The sequence below is a fragment of the Ptychodera flava genome, chromosome 22 (genome assembly GCF_041260155.1).
Source record: "Ptychodera flava strain L36383 chromosome 22, AS_Pfla_20210202, whole genome shotgun sequence".
Classification (NCBI taxonomy): domain Eukaryota; kingdom Metazoa; phylum Hemichordata; class Enteropneusta; family Ptychoderidae; genus Ptychodera; species Ptychodera flava.
This window is the reverse complement of record NC_091949.1, coordinates 9,076,833-9,088,320: the sequence shown is the minus strand read 5'-3', so window position 1 is coordinate 9,088,320 and position 11,488 is coordinate 9,076,833. Positions and strand designations below refer to the sequence as shown.

Below are 11,488 nucleotides of genomic sequence, written 5' to 3'. Positions count from 1 at the left end.
GTTTGGGGCTGTGGGGTGTTTGTGATTATGGAGCAGAATTTTTGGTTACAAGACCAAGTCGCTGTTACAAACACTACCGATATTATTGTTTGCGATATTTGAACTTGATTAAAGAATATTTGATATACCTCATGATGTGGAAACAGCATTAGTAATCCAACTATACTTTAATAATAGCCGTTTACAGTATCATTTCAAGCAGTACTCAAGGCATTATGCCTGTAGGCATGTTTGATATAACCATCTGGGATGGGTTATGTTATGCATGCTCATCTATGATTAACTAAGTAAACCCTTATCTCTTAGTTAATACTTTTTTATTCCCAAGTGTGTGACCGAGGCGACACTATCTGCGTCACAGATACTGAGACTCGCCTTAGACGAGGACGGCTGTCTCTGCAGAGCCTATGTGTGTAATTCTTATTGTTTCCCCTCCGTTCTGAAAATTTAATTGTATGTATAATATCGCTGAAAAGAAGGTATCCTGCTTGAGCCAGGGGCAGCCAACAATGCTGTTCTCGCAAAGGGCTTTTCGCGACTTATATTTATTTCCTTTGTTGAGCTAGAAGGTACTTTTTTCCACATCGACCGATGGACGGGTGGGTATCTTCTCCTCATTTACTGGCGGGAAATTCTATTGAGCAAACAACAGAATGCTGTGACGAAGAGTCATTTTCCCTTACAATGTTAATTCTGTTCAAGACCCGTAAAAGCCCTCTCGCTTGACATCAGCTGGTTCAAGTTGGCTGCCCTGCTGAGCTCGAGACAGAATACTCCCTTGAATAGCCAAAAGATGCAAATTGGGTGGCAAGTTGACGTATTTTCACCGTCAATAAAGTGACTGGCGAGATTTAAACATGAGCAAACAAGCGTAAAGAATATTCGGGGCTTATCTGGATATCTAGACTAGCTTAAAGTCAGGAATTTCCTCAAGCACACCGTATTTTGTACGTTGAATTCAAAGTATCTGAGAATACTAGTGTGTCAACGGCGAACTAGCCCAGAGTGATAAACACTCACTGCGCATGTCTGTAACCGGCGAATTCGAAGGCTAAAACGACCCTCCTTTAAGGTAATACGCGCCTCGAAAGTGAAAGACTTAAACTTTTGCTCAAACTTTTCCTTGAGGAATATTTCAACCATTCTCTTTCAAAATCAAGAATAAAATTCGTTGCTCACTGTAAAAATTTTGGTTCTAGAGAAACAAATTTCCCAAGATTTACCGATATTTGAAATTCAAAATGGCCGCCACCCCAAGTTAATTCTATGGAGAAAAATAAAATTTTCGATTTTCAAAAAACTAAGACGGTAAAAAGTTTTCTTACACCATGAGCTTCAAAATGAGTCCCCACAAGTGGTAGACTAAAAAGTATTGTAAAAGTTCGAAAGCCCGAATGTCTGTCTCGGAGGCGCATTCTACCTTAAGGAAAAATAATAACAAATGCACGGTTGTCCAACTTTCCCAATTACTTGCTCCGAGGCTGAGAAACGGATTTGCCGGACGTTAGTGACGATACATCAAGAAAATCCTGAGTCCTAGTGTGGTAATGTTTAAAGGAAATTCAATTTGCATCTCGAGGAAGGAGTACTATATATTTTCATTCGTTTCAATCGTGTCCCGGTTTCGACTCGCCTCTCAGGACAAGTAAGTCGGAGGAAGCATTTTCCAGCGGAAACACTGCGCGCTGTGCTTGATTAACGATCAAGATCAGCTGAATAGTGACGGCTGTATCATGAGTGGAATGGTGATGATGATGATGATGATGAGGAGGAGGAGGAGGAGGAGGAGGAGGAGGAGGAGGAGGAGGGTGAATGATGAGGATGAGGATGATGATGATGACGTTGCTATAGCGAAGACACCTAAAACGAGTTTCTATTTATTTTTACTATATTTCACAGATGAGCATAAACTCTTGATGTCGTTTTAAAACGAATAAAAACGAGACGAATTAATCTAGGAAAAGGTTGATATGCTTTGTTTCGATGTCGTTCACTACACTATTTTTAATTGTCATAATTATTATCTTTTTTCTTTTGCAAACACGGTGCATGGAGACGATTTGATCGCGTGAATTTACCTTGTTATCCCTCTGCAAAGAAACCGACCCCAAGGCGGTCGTCTTTTCTTCCGCTGATCACGTGACAATTGATATTCAATCAATGCTTTGCAAGGACTGTTGCCATCGCAAATTGTCATACCGTGACCTTATGCCCGGCCCGCCGGTTACAATCTCAATCCGCGGACAGCATCACATTCATTGCTAGAAATATTGCGAAGCGTCGACATGACGCCTACGCCGGCTCAGTTGGCTTAGGTCATTGCTTTGCGCTATGCATGTGCAAATTGTATCCGCGAGCACTGACTTGTTTTGGCTTCTATTGCACACCTGGGCTGTTGAAAGCAAATCATCGTTGAAGGCTAATCGAGGAGAATAGGCGAGCAGATACTACCTAAATCAATATTGGGAATCAAACTGAAATCTGATTCTGTCTGCATCAATACAGAGTCAGACATCTGAAATTCGGAGATCAGCCATCTATATCCAAACCACAGCGGCTAATGCATGCTGTGCAAATCTGTGTCTTGAAACATTTACGACATGGCCAGTTTACCCTCTGAAATTTAGAGCAGGATACTTGGACGAAGAGCAGATTTTTAAGCCATCGTCATAATGTGCATTATTACGACTGACAGAGCAAATATTTATATTGACTGCTCACAGTACCTCTGTGACCGTATTACTTCAAAAGTTGTGCAAAACGCAGCAAAAGTGTACTTCTAAATGACAACATAACATCAAATAAATCCCTCTTACTCATCACAAACTACAAGAAAATATGGACAGAGGTTCTTCAATTTCACATTTACAAAAGCAGAGGGCGTTTCTTCACCAGTAATTTTTTCGCCATTTTGTCTGTTATAAGGGGATGAGCTCAACAAAATGATCATCTAGTTAGAGAACAATATCTCATCATCACTTGTAGTTGTATTCGAGATGATAGAAACAAAATCTATCATCGTCGTCGTCGTCGTCATCTCTATCATCATCATCATCATCATCATCATCATCATCATCATCGTCGTCGTCGTCGTCGTCGTCGTCGTCGTCGTCGTCAACTCCATCATCATCATCATCATCATCATCATCATCGTCGTCGTCGTCGTCGTCGTCGTAATCATCGTCATTATCATGCATTTATGTAGCGCTATATATCCAACTTACTGGGCATCCCAGCGCCAAACTTACTGACAAATTTTTATGCGGATATTTCAAAATTAAGTCCCTGAGATAATTAGATCTCAAGGTAACATGGTTCATATTCTAGCGCGTAAACGTACATAATGACTGTTTGACACACACAACAACTATTCTATGCAGCTATTCATTTTGTAATCACAGGTAGAATACCCTGATAAAATTATTGGCAAACGGTTGTGAAAAGCGAGCTATAGAATTCTCAGAGCGCTTGTCGAATGACGAGCATGCTTGGCAGTTAATATCGAGATTGATAGACATATTGGACCCGTAGGCATAGTGTATGATAAATTTGATTCATCTCTTGCTATATCTGAATAAAAGCGTTCATCAATATTGCAATATGAAAAGGTATCAACTTGGCAATTAATCCTAATATTTTAAATGCGGTCCATTATTGCTTTTTTCAGTTCGAATGTGGCATCTTGATGTTTGGGAAAGTGTGACCCAATTATTTAAAACGTATGTCGAGCAAAAATGCGATAAAAAACTTAAACTACTGAATAACGTAATAATAACACGCCATTTTATGCCAAAATGGCATGTTGTGAGGTTCTTAGCAACTGGCTGCAAAGAAACTACCAAATGTCATGATCCATTTCCGAATCAGCATACTGGGAGAGGTATCTCGTGGGATGTGTACAGAAATCCCGGCCGTCCAGCGAGTATATCACGTCAGAAATTGTTAACCTCGGGCACTCCAGAGGCAATGAAACATCATTCATGTCTCGCCAGTACGTGTAACATACTGCATTCAAATGCCATGGTAATTACTCATACACACCGGTAGCTATTAAATCAGATATGACAAGCGTCAGGTTATAATAATTGCCGGATTAGGGACTGCTACCATATGCATGACCACAAATGCCCTGTGTAACGCGAGAGCTATCTAGGTATATGAATGCATATGAGACCGATGCGGCAGTTTTTGCGGTTTCCCTTTCATCACAGATATTTGCCCACTGACTGAAGTCACTGTGTGAAAGGTATCGGTGACGAATCATCTAACTCCCCTTCGCGTTATTGATCGTCTGCGACACGAGATGCTAAAATCAATTTATCGGATTTGAAACACCGAGACAGATCTAATTCCCAGTGCAATACTCTTGCACCGCGGTAAAGGCAAACTTCGCCTTTGGATAAGATAATCAGAACAAATCAAAGTTATCGAAATTTTAATCCCTCATAGGATAAACTGCAGCTTGTATAGAATCGTTCAGTATTAAAAGCAAAGAGAAAATGGGCCGTTTTTGTGTAGGAAAAATATAGACGTCAAATTTCCTTCAAAGTTAATGAAGACAGCAGCATGGTAAAATTTCACATATTTATTTTAAGCAAATTTCTTCCAGTATCAAAATAGATGTCTCTTTACGATTAATTCTTTTCGATCAGATGGTTGAAGGCTCATTGATCAAAATTTTAATCTGATATACTAGTTTTCTGTGCATCCACAAGAAACCTTTTCACTCAGAGTTTAATACCGGAGAATCATTGATTCGCTCTGAAATTTGTGCCCAAATGTCAAACACTTCCTTCACCTTTGCTGTAACCTTAAGCTTCATTAGGTTAGCGGAAAAGTAGAGCATGTGATTTATGAATTGGTCTCATCGCCAGACTTGTTATATTAAAAGTGGGCGTCGGCTGTGTCATTTTAATGTCAGTTATATGTCACCATTATAAGAAAAGGTCACCGCTGACTGCGAAATTGGACATTGTGTTATTGCTTCCCCTAGTATGATCGACACAGTATCGGGAAGGGGGTTATTGACGGAGAATGATGGAAAGACCAGATCCCATCACTGTACACTTAGAACAAAGCATATAGGTTTACCAGCAATACGAGAATAGTTGAAGGTCTGAAACTTAAATTTCAGTTTGTACACATGAGAATGACCGTACAACGAACGTCTAGTCTTAAGGGACATTGACATATCTTTGTAAAAGATAAGGCACAAAGATAGGCCCTGCAGAAGTCAGTGTACGCAATATATATATATATAAAATATATATATATATATATATATATATATATATATATATATATATATTAGTATATATATATATTAGTATATATATATATTATATATATATATATATATATATATATATATATATATATATATATATATATATATATATATATATATATATATATATATATATATATATATTTATCACATGAACTGGCCCGTATCTCCACCTGTGTGACGTACACCAGCACGGATAAGAAATCCATATTACTGCTGTTGTACGTCATCAACCGGAACTTTTTTCCTGCAATGGTACCGTTCGTACGTGCACGTCGCGACACAGACCGATTTGTCGTGATCGATACCGTGCTCTCATGACATTTTGACAAAAAGGTGACCCGACAAATCCAGATACGGAAACATAGAAGGCATGCCCAACGAAATTTCGAGTCGCTAAAGCTTTAGCTATCCCAAAGAATCGAATGAGGATACCGTCGATCGTTTGACTCAGTAACGTCACGGCTCCAGTCGCAAGGCTCAATGTGGACGTGGTCGTCGTCGCGTCGTACTATACCTGGCGATCGCCAAGCGAAGTCGTACCTGGCGATCCCGGTTGGCGATAAACTCGAAAGACACACCTCAACGAAAGTTCAACTTAATAAATGAATTCCGTATAAACTTCGGGAAAGCGACATAGAAGGCACAAATATCGACGAACAACGATAAATTTCCTTCATCACACAAATTATTCCGTTGTTTCTCGATCGGAATCAAACCTGAGCTGTCGACCTGTAGCGTAAACTCTGCAGTGCAGCGCTGTAGAATCCGATGCATTTCGAAAGTTGACTCGGACAACACTCACAACAGAACAGAGTTCCCGTCAAGTAACAAAATTGGGAAGTACCTACGGGGGATATATGTGTCACAGCAAATATCAAAGTCCGTATGACGAAAACATTGACGACTGAGATGGCCACCGGCGGAGGCGGTGACGCGCAGTGCCCACTGTAGGCCTACAAGCGTACACTGTGTGTGTACTGTGTCATCGATCTGAAACTTTCGGGCTCGCCAAGGCCATAAACTTGTGATATTTTAAAAGCCACAGCATCTCTAAGAATGATCACTACTGTTTCGATCGTGCTGTTCAATTTGCTTTATAAATATAATTGTAAATATTCTAAATAACTCAAAATACTATCGTTATCCGTCGCCAGCGCGGTGAAAGCTATGTCCGCCGATGGCAGACTTGCCTTGGCATCGCTCCAGCGCGAGACAATGATTGACACGCGCACGTGACCGAATCCGTATGTCTGATTGGTGGAGATACCATTCCATGTATCAAATTTTTAGCTTAATGGGATTTATGAATGAAAGTATACCAGTAAACATTTCCACATCTCCTGGATGACGGACCGCTTTACTCATTAAATGTAAGTAATCCGCGTAAATAAAACACAAAATCGCGATAAAAATCATGCAATTTGTTACAATAATTTTGATCCATCCACATCAAGAAAAATAATAAGACTGTTCATGTGATAAATATATAATCCCATGGAATTTTTCTCTGTTTGACGTCATCGTATACTCGTGTTTTTCGCGGAGCTGCACAACTTCTCGCCTTCGGCTCGAAGTTGTACGGCTCCGCGAAAAACACTCGTATACGATGACGTCAAACAGAGAAAAATACCATGGGATTATATATAAATATATATATATATATATATATATATATATATATATATATATATATATATAATATATATAATATATATATATATATATATATATATATAAGCAGATTACTTCAAGTACAAAGTAATGAATTCTAATACTTAAGTTTCATGCATCCTGCAATCCTCAGATAGAAATATATTCTTCTATCTGAGGATTGCAGGATACATGAAACTTAAGTAATAGATTTCATTACTTTGTACTAGAAGTAATCTGTTTATTTATTTATTTATTTATTTATTTAAGTTATTTATTTATTATTTATAACGATCTGCTTTAGCATCGAGCACTGTAATTCCCCACCAGGACACTTCGATATATATATATATATATATATATATATATATATATATATATATATATATATATATATATATATATATATATATATATATATATATATATATATATATATACACATATATATATATATTGATATATCGTAGTTTTAGAGTAGTGTTTGAGATACTCCATTCTCACGTCATAGTAATACACACTTGAAGATGATCAATTCAAATATATCTTAAAATGTTAAAGTAAGGGATGTGGAAGGCGGTTAAAATGCATGCTTATACGACAGAAATAGTTATAAGGTAAGTCTTTTTTCATTTTTTAACTTTTTACGGGTGGCGACTCCTCATCTAAAATAGCGGACATTAGCAAACTCAGATATGATTTTCAGAAACGTGAAAAAAGTTAACGGCTGCTGATTTTAAATATAAGCTAGGTCGGGTTACCGCAAACAGACAATCGATAGCCTTAGCTTTACACTGTTTCCTGGTACTTGCTTGAGATCCTTGCTAAGCGATCTACCTTGTATTCTCCCCTAAGGCACTTTGTATCCTCACGTTCGATACAGATTTTCACTGGCATTTGATCATCTATATCCAAGACTCTAGAGTTTGTTGTTTTAGTAATTTTTGAACTTTGTTTAGTGTATTTGTTTCAGACAATTCAAAATCATCAGAAAGCATCACATTTGGCGCATACTGTGAGTAATTAAACAATAACTTACGCTGCAAGCGGGAATACACGGGATTTGTGCACAATGCGCGACATAAACCACGCAACAAACTGTACCCAAGTCGAGTGTTCACTAAATTGCAGGGGCAGGCGGTATTGCTATTTTTAATATAAACACGAGTGTATCTGCCGTTTTCAAGTGGCTTTAGCCGAAGTTTCAGCACAGGAAACTGAGAAAACAGAATTAATGGTAAATGTGGCTGAAGGAAAGCAGACGGCAAAAAGTGAGTACTGCATAACAAACAGAATGCAAGGTCGGTTACCGTTTGAGCATCTACCACGGCCTGCGTGAACTCTTGTCCACAAGCGACGCATCGTTGTACTTGAAACATTGATATAACATAATAACATGTTAAGCTTTCTGGCATAACTTCCTTCCTTAAGCTATTTTTACTCATCTATACACTAAGTTTGATGTGTGAGTGCGAAGGTCAGTGCTTACAGCATCTTTTCGGCGATATACACGTATCATTCGATGTTTTCCCTTTGGCGAACTTTGTAACTTAAAAAATGAAAAAAATGTTGGTCACGCGTCACTGCGTGTTGAGACCGCATTATCAGATCTGTATTGACCATGAATTGTCGATATGTACATAATTGAACGACCTTAAACGACATCGAAACATTCATGTTTCCCTTTCGCTTAGCCTTCACCTCGAAGCGAGAAGTGAATATATATATATATATTATATATATATATATATATATATATATATATATATATATATATATATATATATATATATATATATACATAATACATACTACATACATACATACATACATACATACATACATACATACATACATACATACATCATCCATACATCATGCATTCTGTCTTCACTATCGTCAGTGCTTGACGAAGGTGTGCTAATGATAACGAAGTGTCGTCGTTAATGAATAAAACTATATATGTATATATATATATATATATATATATATATATATATATATATATATATATATATATGTATGTATATATAAATTTATGTACGTAGGCCTGTGTATGTTCATCATATTGATTTAGGTCTATGTGTACGGCTGCCTTAATGCATTTCTGCCTGTCACAGCTTTACTGGTAGTTCGTTATACTTCAATGGAAAAAAGAAATTAGAAATGCAGAGAGTGTGGGTATATATTTTTCCGTAGCCTAACAAGTCATAGGCAAATCGGTAAACTTCTGAATTCCGACAAAAGAAAACCTTTTAGCTCATGAAGGCACATTGATCCATCCTCGACCAATCTAGAGAGATTTTACTCGAAACGTTTTCATGAGCGACACTTCAATTTCACAACAAATAGTTTGACCTTATTCTTATTGTGAAGAATTACCACCCTAGACCCCTCGCTTCACAGCAGCTGGCATGAGAATTTTGACGGAAATAACTCGCCTGGAATGATGGTAATTTGTTGGACTGCTCGCATGAACTGGAGTGAATAAAACAAGTCATTTGAAAGGGAGGACCGTCAGCCATTTGTGTAATTACCCTAGTACAGACAGTAAAGGATATTATCACAACTGCAGTCAGATCAGTTCGATGAAAAATACAGTGTGTTTCTCGTTCAAAAAAAAAAAAAACCACATCACTGAAAAACAATTTCACTTTGGGTGTTTTTCATCGCGACAGTTATTGCCAAACGCAGGTATTCGTAGACTCCACACGTCATATTAATTTGATGCTGAGTATTGGTATGTATGTTTTTTTTTTGACAGATGTGGAGATACTGCGTTTTAGAGCACGGAACGGACAGAGCAACCAAAGTCAAAATATGCACTCATCGATTCGAAAAGAAAAACGGATGTGCTACTAACCTTGCACAACGTAGCGAGGTCAGCCTGGTTTCTCTTCTGCTAGTCTTTTGCCGACAGGGTTATTTTGTAGCTAAACGGTCGACGTTTAGTTTTAGCGACTACAGTCTGTTATGATCCTGTTAAACGATGTGGCGAATCTAATGAATGCAATCATATGCGTAGAATAGAGAATGTGCTAGGGTTATTGAACCACCTAGGCTCTCGAAAATCACCCAACGACGCCAATTACGGCCAAAAGCGTTCACAACAGCGCTCTCAAGAACATCTGAACAGATGGTAGGTTAGGACGAATTTGGGTCGCAGTTTTTCCAATGGCATGTTTGATTCAAAGGTCGAGGGAAAGGGAAGCGATATGCGATGCTTGTTTAATGTCAAGTGTTTTGTACATCTTCTTCGACCTCGAGCCACCTTAAAAGTCACCTTGCGTCTCTCGTTAGATTTTCGAGTGGTTTCTGAATCTGAAAGCATCTCATTGTTTCTTTCACGGTATATGCTCCATTTCGTTGGAAATCCTCCCATGTGACAGGAAAGTAGACATCAACATTTGTCTTACCATGGAACAATAAACAATCAAAATATGTATTGCGGTCTGATTGCTATTGTCACCGCCCAAACAAAACTTGTATATGTAATCTTAGGAAATTATTCCATGCATTTTTATAATATGATAAGACAGATGATTGAAACATAAGCTTTGTTTTGCTTTGGTCTTTTTAACTTTTCATCGGAATTCAGACAGTTTGAATGTTTCTCATCGTCTGAAAAATGATAAATTCACAAATCTTAACTCGTTGTTTAGTTATTAGGCGATCACGCATTATTGTGCGTAATGTGTCACGTGACCCTACCACTTTTTAATGTGGGCGATCATTTTCTACTATCTAAAGGCAATGTAAAACTTCAGGCTTTTGTCTAGAATCAACAAATCTTTTATTAGCTGTAAAATTAGATCAATTTTGTAATGACAGATACAAATGTACATTTTGCGTAGGAAAAGTAGAATATTGACATAATAAATTTTCAGTGCATGTTCAAAATTGATAGATAGGTGGATACATGCATAGATAGATAGATAGATAGATAGATAGATACATAGATAGATAGATAAATACATACATACATACATACATACATACATACATACATACATACATACATACATACATACATACATACATACATACATACATAATGTGAAGTAGGAGAGACAGTTCAACGTCGAATAGGGTCAGTTATCGTATTTGCCATCTGTTCTGGCGGCTCTCTTCATGAGCACTCCTTTGCTCGCCATTTTAAGTGTTTATGAAGGAGTTATTTTTTCCAGTACATACTTTGATAGATATGTATTTGATGAAATGGCATTTGTGACTGATGCAGATAGAAATCGACACCACTAATAAATAAATGTAGTCCGTTGTGCGAAAGTATGCGATGATAAGACAATAGACTTTGCAGCGGGTGCATCTGAAGAAATGATATTCGCTCGGAGTAGGATGCAAATGGCTGGTCAGTGGAGTGTCCCAAAATGCTGAACGCCCATCTTTTGGGTTATTTTAGAGTAACAAAATACTGTTTTAAAGAAAATTTCGTCTTTCAGTATTGGAGACTTTAAATAAGAAGTGGATGTCCTGATACAAAGTGTGAAATGTTGGTCCGTCTATGGTACAGTCAAAGAATCGACACCG

At 37.7% G+C, this 11,488-nt stretch overlaps 1 protein-coding gene across 1 annotated transcript in view; it reads right to left on the bottom strand.

Moving 5' to 3' along the window:
- The window catches only part of LOC139122616 (potassium channel subfamily K member 18-like), a 74,390-nt gene extending 64,458 nt beyond the window's left edge, over window positions 1–9,932 (bottom strand). Inside the window, exon 1 of the mRNA XM_070688185.1 lies at window positions 9,804–9,932. The gene's annotated coding sequence lies outside the window, so the exon portion shown is untranslated. The remainder of the gene's footprint in view (window positions 1–9,803) is intronic.
- Window positions 9,933–11,488: the final 1,556 nt, after the last annotated feature.